The sequence below is a fragment of the Rhinoderma darwinii genome, unplaced genomic scaffold, assembly GCF_050947455.1.
Source record: "Rhinoderma darwinii isolate aRhiDar2 unplaced genomic scaffold, aRhiDar2.hap1 Scaffold_566, whole genome shotgun sequence".
NCBI lineage: Eukaryota > Metazoa > Chordata > Amphibia > Anura > Rhinodermatidae > Rhinoderma > Rhinoderma darwinii.
Window position 1 is genome coordinate 205,825 of NW_027464118.1, and position 18,182 is coordinate 224,006.

The 18,182-nt window shown below is 46.1% G+C and overlaps 1 long non-coding RNA gene across 1 annotated transcript; it reads right to left on the reverse strand.

Annotated features, from left to right (window-relative positions):
• Window positions 1-7,162: 7,162 nt before the first annotated feature.
• Window positions 7,163-8,090, reverse strand: LOC142723866 (uncharacterized). The gene is made up of 4 exons (XR_012875722.1): window positions 8,025-8,090; window positions 7,728-7,776; window positions 7,312-7,397; window positions 7,163-7,188 (listed from the first exon to the last, which is right to left on the reverse strand). It is a non-coding gene; the product is annotated as an uncharacterized LOC142723866 (long non-coding RNA).
• Window positions 8,091-18,182: the final 10,092 nt, after the last annotated feature.

Sequence of the window (18,182 nt, forward strand, 5' to 3'; positions counted from 1 at the left end):
AGGGCATAGCAAACAGAAGTAAAAATATATAAATAGGGATCCACGTGGAATCGTTCCCTTTAAAAGCAGTCAGCGTAAGGCCATAGCAGAAAAACGCATTGATTATGAGTAATAAAGCTATCGTTTTGGTGGCTTTGATATGAGCATCTAGATTAGGGTTTCGGCAACTGTCATCACTTTTTTGCATCTTCTTCATGTGTCCGTAGATAGATTTCATAATGGTCACCAGTGATGCTAAAGAGAAAAGAAACCCCAAAGAAGACTACCCAATGAAAGCTTCATACAAGCAAATACATCTTGGTGGATCGAATGAGGCAGACGTATTTTGTCGGGAAGCATTGAGGACCATCTACGACCAATTCTTCTCTGATAAGTCCCATGAGAAAGTAAGACTTAATAAGAAGGAGCCAATAACGGATGGAAGTAGGAGCCATAGGATCATCTTGGGGAATCTTCTTTGGAGATACACGTAGAACTGGTGTTGGATGTTCACAATTCGGAAGCAAAAATTTACAGATAGCCAGGTGGAAAGCCAGATGTTACAAGACATTATTGCCAGACACACAACTGTGCTAACCCTTTGAACTTCAAAAGTGAACACCAAATTGATCTGTGGTAACCGCAAAATATATCCACAAAATTTAAGAACTTCGTATAATGAGCTGAAGAAGCTGATGCCACAAATAAGTTGATCAGACCTGTTAATGTTTTTGTTTTTCACCCATTCCAGGGCATTCACGACAGGAAGGAAGGTGTTGCCTAAAAATGAACTCGATAGAGCAATAATATCAATAATTGTTCGCACAATGGTCAACATATTGATTCTCTTTGGTCGGTCCTGAAAATTTTTACCGAAGCGTTCTTGTTGACTGAATGTGAAAGGTCTGTAGACAGGACAAATATTAGACACGTCGTGAGTGAACATTGATGAGAACAATGCAAATACTGTCTCCATGCAACTGGACACCTAACACCTCTGTTGTACAGAACTTATCCCAGGGAATTCACACCAAGAATGAAGGTATTTCCCAAAAATGTACTCAATTGAGCGATAAGATGAAGGCCAAAGGTTAAAATCAGGAGGAGACTAACCGGTACCAGGTGACAAATCCAAGGGATGACACAGAAGCGAAATCCGGAAAGCCAAGGTCAGGATCAGAGTCAATAGCAAAGGATATACGTTAAAAAAAAAGACAAGGCTTTGAGGTTAGAGTCCGCTTTAAATAAGCTACCAGAGTGATGTCATCTAGGAGGGTCCGGTTGCCATGGCCCGCCAGAACTGCCAGCAGGAGGCATCGCAGGAGGGGGGAGAAGTCATTCAGTTTGCAAGGTAACTTGATGCAGCCTGTGGCTAGAGCCACGGCTGCCACTGGGAACCCGCTGCTGGAACAGGGTAAGGCCTCATGCACACAAATTAATTTTTTTCCTCCCGTAAATACTGGTATAAATACGTGTCCTTGGTCATACGTATTCAACCCGTATTGCACCAGTATTTACGGACCCGTGGGTCTGGTGTCACCAGTATTCCACCCGTATTTATGGGCACGTTTTCGCTTCAATATTGCACTGCACTAATCGGCAGCCCCTTCTCTCTAGCAGTGCAGGGTAGAGAGAAGGGGCAGCCCTTTCCATAGTAAAAGTAAAAGAAATTCATACTTACCCGGCTGTTGTCTTGGTGACACGTCCCTCTTTCGACATGCAGCCCGACCTCCCTGGATGACGCGGCAGACCATGTGACCGCTGCAGCCTGTGAATGGCCTGTGATTGGCTGCAGCGGTCACATGAGCTGAATCGTCATCCCGGGAGGACGGACTGCAGGAAGAAGCAGGGAGTTCTGGGTAAGTATGAACGTCTATTTTTTTTACAGGTTGATCTATATTGGGATCGGAAGTCACTGTCCATGGTGCTGAAACAGTTACTGCCGATCGTTTAACTCTTTCAGCACTCTGGACAGTGACTATCCCCTGACGTCACCTAGCAACGCTCCCGTAATTACGGGTGCACACACGTAGTCACACGTAATTACGGAAGCCCCATAGACTTCTATGGGCCTGCCCGTGCCATTATTACGGCCTGAAATAGGACATGTTCTATATTTTTCAACGGCCCGAGCACCTTCCCGTACGCATACCCGTGGCCAATAGAAGTCTATGGGCCCGTAATTACGGGCCGTAATTACGGGCCATAATTGCAGGCTTTTTTACGTTCGTGTGCATGGGGCCTAAGGGAAATTATTGAAATTCAACATCAGGAAGAATGGCAGCCAGTAGAACCAAGTGACTATGGGGATTCCAGGAGAGGTAGAAGCTCCATACATATAAATAACATATCTATATATAGCAGGTGGGTATTACCCATAGGTAGTCACTCAGGTTATTTTTCAGATCACAACTGGATATCTTTCTTTTGCCATATTGATCTAGAATGAGATGCGGTGAAACCAAACCTTTTTTTCTATTGATTACATGAATCCTTACCTATGATAAATTGCTTTTCAGACCTTCATATAACAGCTCCATGTGGGGTCAGACGCCGATCAGCCAGAACATTAAAACCACCTGCCGAATATTGTGTAATTCCTCTCATACTGTCAAAGCATGTCATGCATGGACACCAAAAAGACATCTGAAGGCGTCCTGTAGTATCTGGCAGCAAGACGTAAGATACACTATATGGACAAAAGTATTGGGACACACCTCTTATTAATTAAATTTAAATCGGTCCCATTGCTACAAGTGTATAAAATCCAGCACTCGCCATGGAGTCGTCTTTACAGCCATTTGTGATAGAACGGGTCGTTGTAAAGACATCACTGAATCCCAGCGCGGTCCTGTAATAGGACGCCACCGTTGTAACAAGTCAGTTCATGAAATTTCATCCGTCCAAGTTATTCCACCATCACCTGGGAGTGATATTATTGTAAAGTGGAAGCGTATAGGAACCACAGCAACTCAGCCACGAAGTGGGGACCACGTAAAGTTACAGAGCCGAGGGCTGAGGCACATAGTGCATAAAAGTCACCAACGCTCTGCTGACTCAATAACTGCAGAGCTCCAAACCTCCTCTGGCATTAATATCCACACAAAAACTGCCACGGGAGCTTCATGGCACGGGGGCCGAGCAGCTGCATGCCAGTCTTACATCATCAAGCACAATGCCAAGTGCCAGATGGAGTGGTGTAAAGCCGCCGCCACTGGACTCTGGAGCAGTGGAAACGTGTTCTGTGGAGTGATGGATCACGATTCTCTATCTGGAGTCTGATGGACGAGTCTGAGTTTGGTTAATGCCAGGAGAACGTTACCCGCATGACTGCATTGTGCCAGCTGTAATGTTTGGTGGAGGAGGATAATGCTATTGGGTTGTTTTTCAGGTGTCGGCCTCTTCGTTCCTGTGAAAGGAAATCTTAATCCTTCAGCACACAAGACATTTATGATAATTGTAGCTTCCAACTTTGTTGGAAAAGATTATTAAAGAGAAAGCTTAAAGGGAACCTGTCACCAGCATTTCACCTATTAAACCAGCAATACCAGGTGGTAATGGGTGAAAAATCATTTCTATATAACCTATAATTGTCTTCATATTCTGCTCTGTAGCTTTAGTATTCAGCTTTTAAGTGTTCCCACACCGTATGCTAATGAGCATAAAAGAGTCAAATCTTCGTTTGAAAAGAGTCAGATCTTCCTTTGAAAAGAGTCATATGTTCATTCCTCAAGTCTTTCAGAGTTTACCCCGCCTCCTTACTTTTTGATTGACAGCTCATCGCCTTCCCCCAGCACACACAATCCTTGCTTGTGCATTGACATCCTCTTCTGGTGTGTGCTTACAAATGGACACCGGATTATTACGATAAAAGGCGCAAAATGTTTGCAGACCGTTATTTACAGTCGGAGGAGGAGTTTAGGATAGGGGATAACGCCAATGAACTTTTTATAGCAGCGGCCAGTGAGGGACAAGTAAAGTTCAATAGGTGAAATGCTGGTGACAGGTTCCCTTTAAGGCCCCAGGCATTTTGCATCTACAGGCTCCTATATCCCATACAAAGTTACTTCTTTTTGTCTGCAGAGTTTACTAAAGGAACCTTCTATAGACTTTAACCCTGGGTGGTCCGCTAATTTATTGCAGACCCAAATCAGGCCACTTTAAAGCCCCTTTAAATTGTACCTCTAGTTATACTGACTCATGTACTGACTGTAGGTGACCGTGGGTAGTTTTAGGAGCTGGATATCCAGGGGATACATTTACAAAAGGGGCTGTTTTGTTGAATTACCCTTAAAGTGGTTGTCCACTACCAGACAGCCTATCCAATGGCTAGGTCATCAGTATATGATCAGTGGGGGTCTGACACCCAGACCCCGCACCGATCAGCTGCTCCGGCTTGCGGGCACCGGACGTCCATGCCGGAAGCAGATGGCTCCGGTCATGAAATAGCGGTGAATAGGAGCAGAGCTGCAGCTCAGCCGCTATGCAATGTATGGAGCCAACTGCTTCCAGCCCCGTACATTGCATACTGTGCAATGACATCTGATGCCTGCAGGCAGACTGAGCAGCTGATCGGTCCGGGGCCCGGGTGTCAGACCCCCACAGATCATATACTGATGACCTATCCGGTGGATAGGTCATCAGTTGTCCGGTAGTGGACAACCCCTTTAATGTAATTAAATTCTAGCTGCCTAAAGTCACCACTAGAGGGAGCATATTTCGCACTTATTTATTTGGAGGTGTATACATTTGTATATGGTAAGACCCTAGTGGTGGCTGAAGAATTGAATTATTGACCTCTAGAACTATATGTATGGAGCTCTGTATCAAAAAAAACAAAGCTGCATCCTCCCAAAAAATATTTTATTTCATAATTCTTTATAGAAGTTTGATGCCCTAAAAATTAAATGTTTAAAGCTAAAACTAGAACTAATGAATATTAGGATTATAATAAATATGCGGATATTTTGAGTTTGAAGGCTATGTACACCTTCACCACCATTTTTCGTACTGTCCCAAAGCATCTAAAATGTAAAGTGAAGGAACTTTGCAAATAGTCCTGATTAAAAATGTAGTTTTATGTCAGGCCTGTGTCTCCATGGTAACAGACTACAAGTAAACCCTATGTAGTCTGATCTCGCAGCTATGCTATCTAACATCTGTCCCCAACCTATTGCTAACCTATCACAGATAACTTTTCTTTATTCATTACGGGGGGGGGGGAAGAGCAAGCTGTCTCTATAGAACCACCTATAGGTGACTACCCTGTAAGTCAATGTCTAACCAAAGAGTATCTGTACCTTCCCAGATCTGCTTTAAAGGAATCTCACTCAATTGTGCTGTCTACAATAGGGTATCTCTAGTTTGGCTATTAACCCAAATCTTGTTTCAAGTCTCTAGAAAGTTTCGGGCATTAGGTTACAGAATAGTCACCTATAGGTGGCACTAGACAGACCGTTTTCCTCCTTCTGGAGTACCGGTATTTTGTATACATTTTCCCAGGTAACATTGCCTTTAAGACTCCCTGTCAGCAAGTAGAATCAGTACTTTCCAAGAGAAAAAAAAGGAGAAGACTCAAAGTTATGTTTATAAATTTTTATTTATTTCCTACCATTATTACCCTATAATTATTAATATAATATTACTAGAATTATATTACTGCTATCATTATTACCCTAACACTATGAGATCCCTATTCCTAAAGCTGTTGATTCAGAAGAAGGCGAAAAACCCTGGACACATTCGGCCAATTCATGTCACAAGGGGAAAATTCCTTCTTGACCCCGGCAAAAGGCGATCAGTTCGAGAACCCTGGATCAAACTCGCTGCTAAATATTATAGTTTACTATATTTTATAGTTAATTTACCTAAATATGTTATTATTATATTAATTTGTTATTATAAGATTATTATTATTATTATTATTATTATAGTGATATTTCCATTACACATTTTTAATAAGACTATACTATAATTATTAGTTTATTGAGATTATTCTATTTTTTATATAATCTTATTACTACTATATAACTACTAATATTACTAACATTTTTATTGTTATTTTCTTATTTATATTTATTATATCCCTATTCCTAAAGCTGTTGATCCAGAAGAAGGCGAAAAACCCTGGACAATTTGAGCCAATTCATGTCACAGGGGGAAAATTCCTTCTTGACCCCGGGAAAAGGTGATCAGTCCGAGAACCCTGGATCAAAGCTGCTAATTCCTATTACAGTTTACTAATTATTACAGTTAATTAACCTAAATTATAATGAAATTTAATTTAATTCTTATATTGTTAGTATTACTTTGGTGTTGTTAATAATAATATAATGATACTACTATTGCTATCACTAATATCTAAGTCCCTATTCCTAAAGCTGTTGGTCCAGAAGAAGGCAAAACCCTGGGCACATTCAGCCAATTCGTGTCACAGGGGGAAAATTCCTTCTTGACCCCGAGAACCCTGGATCAAAGCTGCTGCTATTATGATATAATTATTTTTGTTATTACTCTCTTATTATTATACTATTTCTAATATTACTGCACTCTTGCTACCAATATTAATATGACTGACCTTTTTAATCTAACAATTATTAATATTATTATTATTATCATATTATTAATATTACTGTTGTTGCTGTTGATGTAATAACAGTTAAGATGTTTCCATACAAGTCTTCATCTTCTCATTGGTCTGAGGAGGATGGTCCAGATGATGTTCCTCTTCCCTCTGATGTTCTTCATCATATCATGGAGGAAGGAATGCTGGCGGATTTTCTTTCTTCTTCCTGTCCGACACTGAATTCTTCTCATCGCCTCTTTAACCGTTTTCTCTTCCTCCTCCTCCTCTTTCTCTTCATCCTCCTCTTTCTCTTCAACCACATTCTCTTCTTCTTCATCCTCGTTGTCTGATTTCTCATCAACCTCCATGTCTTCCACTTCATTGTCTTCCTCCTCCTTGTCTTCCTCCTCCATGTCTTCCACTTCATTGTCTTCCTCCTCCTTGTCTTCCTCCTCTTTGTCTTCCTCCTCATGGTCTTCTTGCACTTGTTCCTCCTCGCGCTCTTCTGCCTCTCTTTCCTCCTTCTTGACCTCCTCTTCCTTTAGATCCTCACACAGATGGCTTGATGTAGGTTTGGGCTCTTCTTCATCCCACGGCCATGGCAGATATTTCCGCTGAGCTTCGCGGTTCGTTGGCATGAGGCGCTAAGAAGATAAAATATTCAGTCAATTGTCTATTGAAACGCTCCAATAACATTTTTCCATCTATAGAAAGAATATGGACAAATCTGTTATAGAGAGAACATAATAACCAGTATGATCACTGACCTCCATCTTGAAGATTGGGGATGGTAAGAATTTCGTGCAGTAGATCAGGCGCTGTAGATCTCTCTCCTCCGTGGTGCTGGGGTAAGCTGAAGAGAGAAAACAACCAGATAATGGGATCAGTCATAACATAACATAACAAAAATATTCCTTTAATCTGTCATCAATGGGACATGAAAGGTGCTTTATTTTAAAATATTCTGGATCATTGGACGGGCATAGCAAAGTATAGAAATCTTAGTTTCAATCTTCAATTTCCTTACTGGTTCTCTCTGCTCAGTCTTCCACATTATAGTACAGTTTTGTGCTAAATTACCAAATTTTCGGGATTATCAGATACAAAAGAATTTTACTGTATTTTGAGATCATCTATCAATCACTTTCTTGTGGTAAAGTCTAATTATTTAAAAAAAACTCACTTATGAAGGGTCTAAGTCCAAAAGCGGATTCCTGCTGCCGATAGATGTCCTAAAGAGAAGAGAATCCAGTAAGTGACCACTTATCCCTCCTCAGGAATGGACAGTAGGACAAGGGGTCAGTTTTTCAAAAGAGCAGCCGGTGATTTGTGGACTTGTTACCTGTCCGGGGCTCTTACTCAATAAGCCGCTACTTGTCTGAGTGGACAGCCGGCCACATGGACCTCTCCTGCTGGATCCAAGTCTCCTGCTACATGTCCATCACAGGGAAGGAAAAAACAAGACAATGAAGCCACTGACCTCCAGAGATCTGCTGCCCGCTGCCATCCTGTACCCGTCCTGAACTGTAGAATCCAAATCACAATCTGAAACACAAAAAAGAGATGTAGTCCCAGATCTGATAAAGACCCAAAATCCTGCAACTTTCCACATGTATTAATAGTGAATGTCCAAAAATATGTATATTTTTTAAATCTAAAGAGATCTAAAATTCTGAGTTGAATAATTAATTGTTCGGGACGCCAATTGCATACGATACCTTCAAGTTTGTGGCCTGTGATTGGTGCCTCAGGTCACATGATCTATGACCCATAAGAAACAGCAATGCACAAGTACAGACCACGCAGCACCATAATCTGGACAGTGCAGCGCTTGGCGGTCCTATAGCTCCCATAGATCTTGTATGAGGTGTCAGTGTGCGGCTGCATCTCTTCTTACAATCTCCTCCACACTGCGTTCGTCCGGTTGTGGAGGAGAGCAGGGGCGTAGCTAAAGGGGTGCAGAGGTAGCAGTAGTACCCAGACCCTGATACCTGAGGGGACCAGAGGCTAAAAAAGAAGACACCAGTATGACAAACATCACATAGTAGATGGGGGCCCTGTTATAAATATCACACTGGGCCCCAGGAGTTTCACAATATTCCTCTGGAGAAATGTATACTGGGGACCCCAGTACTATTGATCGTGGGGGTCCCGGCAGTGATTAAACATGTATGGCCCCTCCGGTGTATAGGTGAGAAATGTTTCTGGTAGGAGAATCTCTTTATCATGTGTGATCATCGTCTTCTGCGCTGTTTATTTCTTACATCTTGACATTATAGAACATTTATCTCTGGAAATCTTCATGTAACATTCTCCATGGTGGATTTTACTGTATTTTGGGCTTTGTGCTCTCATATATATATATATATACAGACAGTGATAATACATTGGAGTGTGGCCTGTACTGGTATTTGTAGCCGTATAGGAGGAGGAATATAGGTAATACTGGTCACAAATACATATGGTATATGGGATTTCATTGCTGCCCTATAAAGATATATGACATGAATATTTTGTCTATGTTAATTCCATTCACAAGTACAGAATACACCCCAAAACATCAACCACAGTGTCCCCATTTACAGCGTCATAAGAGTGACCCTATAAACAGTTCCAGCAGACCGCCCTCATTAAAAATATTGCCAGCAATGCCCCCACATAATGCCAGCAGAGTGTCCCTAATAAACATTACTGGCAGCAGAGAGTCCCTAATAAACATTACTGGCAGCAGAGAGCCCCTAATAAACATTACTGGCAGCAGAGAGTCCCTAATAAACATTACTGGTAGCAGAGAGTCCCTAATAAACATTACTGGCAGCAGAGAGTCCCTAATAAACATTACTGGCAGCAGAGAGTCCCTAATAAACATTACTGGCAGAAGAGAGTCCCTAACAAACATTACTGGCAGCAGAGAGTCCCTAAGAAACATTACTGGCAGCAGAGAGTCCCTAAGAAACATTACTGGCAGCAGAGAGTCCCTAATAAACATTACTGACAGCAGAGAGTCCCTAATAAACATTACTGGCAGCAGAGAGTCCCTAAGAAACATTATTGGCAGCAGAGAGTCCCTAATAAACATTACTGGCAGCAGAAAGTCCCTAAGAAACATTACTGGCAGCAGAGAGTCCCTAAGAAACATTACTGGCAGCAGAGACCCTAATAAACATTACTGGCAGCAGAGAGCCCCCAATAAACATCACTGGCAGAAGAGAGCCCCTTATAAACATTACTGGCAGCAGAGAGTCCCTAATAAACATTACTGGCAGCAGAGAGTCCCTAATAAAAATTTCTGGCAGTAGAAGAGTCCCTAATAAACATTACTGGCAGCAGAGAGTCCCTAATAAACATTACTGGCAGCAGAGAGTCCCTAATAAACATTACTGGCTAGCAGAGACCCTAATAAACATTACTGGCAGCAGAGAGTCCCTAATAAACATTACTGACAGCAGAGAGTCCCTAATAAACACTACTGGCAGCAGAGAGTCCCTAATAAACATTATTGGCAGCAGAGAGTCCCTAATAAACATTACTGTCAGCAGAGACTCCCTAATAAACATTACTGGCAGCAGAGGGTCCCTAATAAACATTACTGGCAGCAGAGGGTCCCTAATAAATATTGCTGGCAGCAGAGAGTCCCTAATAAACATTACTGGCAGCAGAGAGTCCCTAATAAATATTACTGGCAGCAGAGGGTCCCTAATAAACATTACTGGCAGCAGAGAGTCCCTAATAAACATTACTGGCAGCAGAGAGTCCCTAATAAACATTACTGGCAGCAGAGAGTCCCTAATAAACATTACTGGCAGCAGAGAGTCCCTAATAAATATTACTGGCAGCAGAGAGTCCCTAATAAACATTACTGGCAGCAGAGAGTCCCTAATAAACATTACTGGCAGCAGAGGGTCCTATATAACCAGTTCCAGGAGACGCTTCCCATCACACAGCCATAGAGTAAATGATAAAATGCTGGTTGCCTGCAGCCACCACTAGGGGGAGCACACAATTTCCATATTTATACAGGTTATATAGAAGTTATTAGGGGTAATATAAATACAATGTGACAGCTCCCCCTAGTGACGGTTACCAGCAGTAAACAGTAACATGGGAGATGAGAAAAATGGGGGTCAGTTATATCACATTATGGGGGAATTCACCAATGTCAAACTTCACTCGTCGTTGTCCTGTAACACACTGAGGACCACTGAGCGGTTGTTGTTTCAAATTCAAATCCAGCGATCCCATTGGCTGCTGATCAGTGATGTATGGAACAGTAAATTTAAAGGGACATGACTCTTATTTCACTAAACTGCATTTATTATATGTTTGCTATAATTCTGCTTATAACATGAAGCTGTGGAGATAATCTGCAGGGACGGGTTATATTTCTCTTAATATTGGGATTGGGATTAGAGGTTATATCATTTTCTATCCTGTATCAGGACATTTCTTTTATAATTTGACATATTATTAACTATCAATGTGCCATGAAGGATCTGATATCTGAAATCACAGTTCTTTAATGGGCGTTGCAGTTTAACCCCTTCCTGAGCAGGTTATTTGGGGCCTCAGTGATCAGATCTCGGGGTTTCCATCTCTTTATCATTCCAGTGTTTGGTTTATTTCTATCATTTTATTGTAAATGATAATGGAAGTCGGATGACGGAAAATAAGCAGCGAGACCCTCTGTGCTAAGTGGTCAGGGGTGTCATGGTCTCATCCAGCATCAGAAGGGGGCGCTGTTTTTCTCTTTGCTATGAGGCCCTCTAAATTCTTTCAGAAACAGAAGTGCTGCCGATGAGAGAGATTTACCATTGAGGAACATAATAAATCTGGGTGACAAGTCCTATATGCGCTGTAATGGCAGCTGTACTGGTTGTCACCCATTTTTCCCAGTCTCCTGAATGAGAAGTCTGCCTAATTATACAGTGATCCAGCCCCTGCTGTTATATTGCTGCATAATTAGGTAGGTTTACCCTTCAGGGTCTAGGCAAGTTGGGTAACAACCCATATGGAGGTGGTCGTTCTCATCCAGCTTTTCCAGAAACAGAAAAAAACAAAAACATAAGGCATCGCGGCGCCCGCAAATCGCGGCCATGCACATGGCTACTGTCGTCTGCATGAGGCCTAATATCACTGCATCACTCTTTTCTAATTGCGGTGTCCCTTGCTGCTCTCTCCTTCTGTGTTTCATACACTACCTAGTGCGTGCGCTTGCTGACTAACCCGGTCTTTAGGGCCAGCACGTGTAGGAGGAACTACCGCGGTTGGTACACAATGAACAAGACACACCTTCTGCTTGAGCAACTTCTTTACTGCGGAGAGCAATTAACAATAACTTCTTCTCTATGGAGCAGACAGGAAGCCTAAGGTTGAGGACTTCGATCCCGCTGGAAGTCCCCCGGAGAGAGGTTGTGCCTGACCCCACGTTGCCGGCTTGGCTAAGGAAACACCGCTGTCAGTCACGGCGGGAGCTACCCGCTACTGACAGCCTACCCTAGGGTAAGAGTCACACTCTCGGCCCACGGGTCGCGTCGTGGGAACCAGCCACTAACGTACCTACTAGCACCGTCACGGGTCCCTGCGGAGCTGTCCGCTACATTTCATGACAAACCCTCTCTCTCCTCAGTCGGTGGTCCGAACGGTGGAACCCCTAGGACGCAACTGAACTGGCGGGCTGACGCTACGAGTTACACGAAGTCCAGCTAATAGTCCAACAAATTCCCGTCAACCTGACCGTTCCTTCTGTCTGCTCCCGCTCCAACAAGTTTCATAAATAACAGTTTGGTGCAAGGTTACATGCGGTGCTCATAAATAACAGTTAGATGCAAGGTTACATGCGGTGCTCATAAATAACAGTTTGATGCAAGGTTACATGCGGTGCTCATAAATAACAGTTCGATGCAAGGTTACATGCGGTGCTCATAAATAACAGTTCCATGCAGGGTTACATGCGGTGCTTCATCAATAACAGTTCTATGCAGTGTTACATGCGGCGTTTTAGCAATAACAGTTCCATGCAGGGTTACATGCGGCGTTTTAGCGGTAACAGTTCCATTCAGGGTTACATGCAGCGTTTTAGCGGTAACAGTTCCATGCAGGGTTCTAGGCCTAATTCAGGCTACAACAGCCGAAGTTAGTGTAAGGATAGTCTTTCACGTACTTGGTAACCAGGGTAGGCGCGGACCGTACTACGCTTGGAGAGTCAGGTAGTACTGCGGCTAATGGGACTTTGCCTTGGGAGGTCTGAGGGTCCTAGTGAGGCTACGTGTGTGTGTGTGGCTGGTACCTGTAGTGGATGCTGAGGCTCCACTCCACTCTCTTGCTCAGGCAGTCCTCCGTTAGTTGCACTCCTGCCAGTCCGTTCCTCTGCAGGGAGGCACGTTCCTCCTCACAATCTCCTCCTGCTGCCACACCGCCGATCCTCTTCTCTGCAGCTGCAAATCCAGCAGCCTCTACCGCCTCTCCTCTTCTCTCCCTAAGACTCGGCTCCTCTCTGCTCCTTTCTCCTGTTCTCCTCCTCGCTCTTGCTCCTTCTTCACCCACACTCTCTCTGCTCTTCTCCTCCCTCCTTTTCGCGCCACACACCGCTCCGCCCCTCTCCCTTTCCGCGCTTCCCCTCCTCGCTCTAGTCCCGCCGCGCGAGAGTCTGCCCTCCTCCTTCTTCGGCGCAGGCGTCATGGCTGGCGGCAGGGCGGCCATTGCCATGACGCCCAAGACGCTCCTTCGTCCGGAGCTGCGGCCACTTCAGCCGCCCGACAGCTTGGCCCTCACTGTCCTCCGGAGAGAGGTAAGCAGGGACGCACCCTTACACTTCCCCCCTTGTTAACAAGTGCAGTCCTCTGCACTAAACTTCATAGTCTTGTAAATAGGCCGGTTGTCGGTTGCGAGTGCACCTCTGTGGATAACGTGGTACACGATTCAATTCCGTTGCAGGTGTCTCCACACACTCCGTTTGGTTCTCCGTCCTGGTCGGTCGTGAAGCCCAGGAAACACTAGGGTTGTCTGATGGAACCAGCAACCACCAATCCCCGTCAATATTTGTCGGTGAAGCACTCTGCGGTTCTTCTTGCCTTGATGACGTGACTGGTTCTGGTGTCAGAAAGGTACATGCCCGCAACAGGTTATGGTGCAGCCTTCTACTCGGTCCCTGGTCACCTTCTGGTCTCACGTCATTCACGTGAAGCCCGGGGTCGACGCGGTTTACCACCACATATGGTTTCCTCTCCCATCGGGGCTACAGCTTACGGCCACGTGCTGCCCTGCGATTTCGCACCAGCACCCGATCTCCCGTATGAAATGCTTGCTGTCGTTCCTTTACGAAGGGTAGGCTCTCGGTGAGCCGAACTCTCTCCATTTCGTCCTTCGCTGCGTTCAACCGCCGTTAATGTTCCTGGATCCATTGTGACGGGGATCGATCGCCCCCCACCTCTGGCGTTTCTAACAGAAGATCCAACGGAACTCGGCTTGGTCGGCCGAACATCAATTGATATGGTGTATACCCGGTAGCTCGATGCACAGTGTTGTTATAGGCCCATACCAGGTCGTCCACATACTCGGGCCACCTTTCTTGTAGTTCGTCCCCGATGGTTTTCAATAGGCCGAGTAAGGTGCGATTGAATTGTTCACAAGCCCCATTCCCTTGGGGGTGATAGGGGGTCGTCCTGGATTTCTGCATTCCTTGTAAGATACACAGCTCTTGGAAGAGATCCGACTCAAAATTCGGTCCTTGATCCAACAAGATGCGTCTGGGGCACCCGTACGGACGGATGACATGCTTCCACAATGCAGCCGCGGTAGTCGTCGCCGTCTGGTCCCTTGTAGGAATTACCACGGCAAATTTCTAAAAATGGTCCAAGCATACTAACGCATATCGGTGCCCCGATGTGACTTCTTGGACTGTTAAGAAGTCTACCGTCAGTAGTTCGAGTGGTTCACCCGTCACGATGGTCATGGGCCTCTCTGCCTGTTCTGTCGCCTTGTGTAAGACACACTCTGGGCATTCCTGGTAGACACCCCTCATTATTCCTTCCAGGTTTGAAGCATAGAAGTGATTCCTGATGTTCTGTACAGTCTTTTCCACTGCAAAATGACCTCGGTTCTCGTGCATCCACTTGCACACGGGCTTGACGTCAGCGATGGGCAAGACCAACTGCCATATATCGCGAGATTCCCGTGGGGCCCACACTCTTCTGTATAATACTCCATCACGGTGTTCTAGTCGCTCCAACTGCCGAACCAATGCTTTAGCTGGTGTTGACAACCTGTTTCGCTCCGCTGCCGTGGGTCTTTCCTTTCGCCGCACCCACTTATCGATGGCTTGGATGTCTTGGTCTTGCTGCTGCCGCTTCTTCCACTCAGCCCTATCATACATTTCAGTAAGATCCTCAACCCCTTGTATTGCGGTCACTACCCGCTGTTGTGGCATCGGGGGATGAACCACACGCAGTGGGGGTATCTATATTTCTTCTTTCTCCTCGTCCACATCTCCGACCGGGGTCTCACGCGGCTGTCGGGAGAGTGCATCGGCGTTGGTATGGTTCTTACCGGGCTTGTAACGAATGGTATAGTTGAATCTAGCCAGTCGGGCTATCCAGCGTTGTTTTATCGCCCCCAATTTTGCTGTTCCCAGGTACGCCAGGGGATTGTTATCCGTGTAAATTTCCACTCGACTCCCGACCAGGTATTCGGCAAACCGTTCAGTAACAGCCCACACGATGGCCAATAACTCGAGCCTGAACGAGCTATAATTGGTTGGATTGTGTTCTGACGGTCGCAGACTACAACTACCATAGGCGATGACGCGTTCCACGTCCCCTTGCTGCTGGGCCAGTACCGCTCCCAGTCCCTTCAGGCTGGCGTCAGTGTACAGCCGGAATGGCTGGGCAAAGTCTGCGAAAGCGCGTATGGGTGCGGTCACTAGTCGTGCCTTCAATGCTTCAAATGCCGCTTGTTGTGGCTCCTGCCATTGTTCCACTACACTGGGGCTTCGGCTCCCCTTCTTTTGGGTGGGTTGTCCACAGAGGAGCTGATTCAGAGGACTTGCAATTTTGGAAAAGTCTCGGATGTACCTCCGATAGTAACCGACCAACCCGAGGTAGGCTCGTACTTCCGTGGTGTTCTGCGGAGGGGCCCACTCCTGTATGGCTTTAATCTTATCTGGGTTGGGTGCAATTCCTGTTGCATTCACGATATGGCCCAAGTATTTGATCTGCTGGCGGCCCAGTCGGCATTTGCCCTGTAGCGTCTTCAAGTCAGCCTGTCGTTGACAGATTTGATGCACCTGAAACAAAGCTTGCCGGGCGGTCCGGTTGGTTGCCAGCTCCTCCCACCGGGCACCGCTCGTCTCGTTAAACATCATACCATGTATTTCCTGCAACACATTCATGCCAATAATAACAGGTATACCTGGCCTTGCACAATTATGTACTACCACAATACCAGCACGGGGAAAATTACAATTAAATACTTCTACTACTAACCATGTAACACCGGCAATGGGAATTGGCAGGCTATTAGCCGCCGTAAGTTCAATCCAAGGGGCTTCTAGAGTCTGGTCACCGTGGAACTGTTCTTGGAACAACTGATAAGTCATGGTGGTTACTTCCCACCCAGTGTCAATAAGGCAAGGAACGTTAACCCCCCCGATCTTGGCTGTCACTACGGGGCATTTTCCTGTCAAAAGTTCCACCCTTCCTTTTGGGCCCGTCGATGAAAAGCCCGCAGCTTGGCCCTCAGCGGCGGGGTACCTTAGTTTAAAGGTGGCTGCTCTCGCCTTGGATAGCATCTCATCCTGCAATCTCTGGCAAAATGACCCGGCTGGTCACACTGCCAACAGCGTCGAGGCCCTCCTTGGGTCGATCGGGGCGGACGAGGAAGATGTTCCGGTCGATCGGCCATTACTCTTAGTTGAGCAACATTGGTCTTCAATTCCAGAATAGCCTCCTTGACATCCCGGGCGAATTCTGTGAACACCGCTTCTGGCCGTCCGGTCTCCCTTGAAGAGGGTTCGGGTGTACCCACATTTTGCAGGGCCATACTCGCCTCTCCCAGCTCTTCTTGGTGAACTTCGAGTGCTTCTCGTAACACCTCACTCATCGTGGCGGCGGGGTTGACCCGGACGAGGTCCCTCGCGGCGCGCCTCAGGGTCCGGCTATCTAGCCCGGATACAAACTGGTCTCGCACTATTCGGTCCGGCTCCGTTAAGGCCGCGCACCCCGCGGGATCCTTCCGTACTAGTCGACTCCGCATTCCTTGTAATCCTACTGCGAATTTCTGGAGTGATTCCCTGTTCCTCTGTACCCTGGTATAAAATTTCTTCCTTTAGGTCGGCGGCTGAAGCGATATCTCCATATAGAGACTCTAATCGGCTGATGATTGCCTCTAGCGTGTCGCGGTGTTCTAGCGGTAAAACCAGGACAGCCTGTTACGCATCCCCTTCGAGTGAGTTGAAGGCCAGGTCGGCTTGGTGGGTCACCGGTACTTGGAATAATCGGGCCGCAGTGCGAACTCGTTCCGTCCAGTCCGCAATCGATACACTCTTCCCGTCAAACTTGTGGATGTTCATTAAGGCGGCCCCCATGGGTATCATGACGGTTGGGGTCGGCGGTAAGGTCCCGCTGCTGGACGGTTCCATCGCGGCGAGGTTCCGGATCTTGCCGAATACGCCAATTTATGTAGGAGGAACTACCGCGGTTGGTACACAATGAACAAGACACACCTTCTGAGCAACTTCTTTACTGCGGAGAGCAATTAACAATAACTTCTTCTCTATGGAGCAGACAGGAAGCCTGAGGTTGAGGACTTCGATCCCGCTGGAAGTCCCCCAGAGAGAGGTTGTGCCTGACCCCACGTTGCCGGCTTGGCTAAGGAAACGCCGCTTTCAGTCACGGCGGGAGCTACCCGCTACTGACAGCCTACCCTAGGGTAAGAGTCACACTCTCGGTCCACGGGTCGCGTCGTGGGAACCAGCCACTAACGTACCTACTAGCACCGTCACGGGTCCTTGCGGAGCTATCCGCTACCTTTCATGACAAACCCTCTCTCTCCTCAGTCGGTGGTCCGAACGGTGGACGTCCTAGGACGCAACTGAACTGGCGGGCTGACGCTACGAGTTACACGAAGTCCAGCTAATAGTCCAACAAAGTCCCGTCAACCCGACCGTTCCTTCTGTCTGCTCCCGCTCCAACAAGTTTCATAAATAACAGTTCGATGCAAGGTTACATGCGGTGCTCATAAATAACAGTTCGATGCAAGGTTACATGCGGTGCTCATAAATAACAGTTCCATGCAGGGTTACATGCGGTGCTTCATCAATAACAGTTCTATGCAATGTTACATGCGGCGTTTTAGCAATAACAGTTCCATGCAGGGTTACATGCGGCGTTTTAGCGGTAACAGTTCCATGCAGGGTTACATGCGGCGTTTTAGCGGTAACAGTTCCATGCAGGGTTCTAGGCCTAATTCAGGCTACAACAGCCGAAGTTAGTGTAAGGATAGTCTTTCACGTACTTGGTAACCAGGGTAGGTGTGGACCGTACTACGCTTGGAGAGTCAGGTAGTACTGCGGCTAATGGGACTTTGCCTGGGGAGGTCTGAGGGTCCTAGTGAGGCTACGTGTGTGTGTGTGTGGCTGGTACCT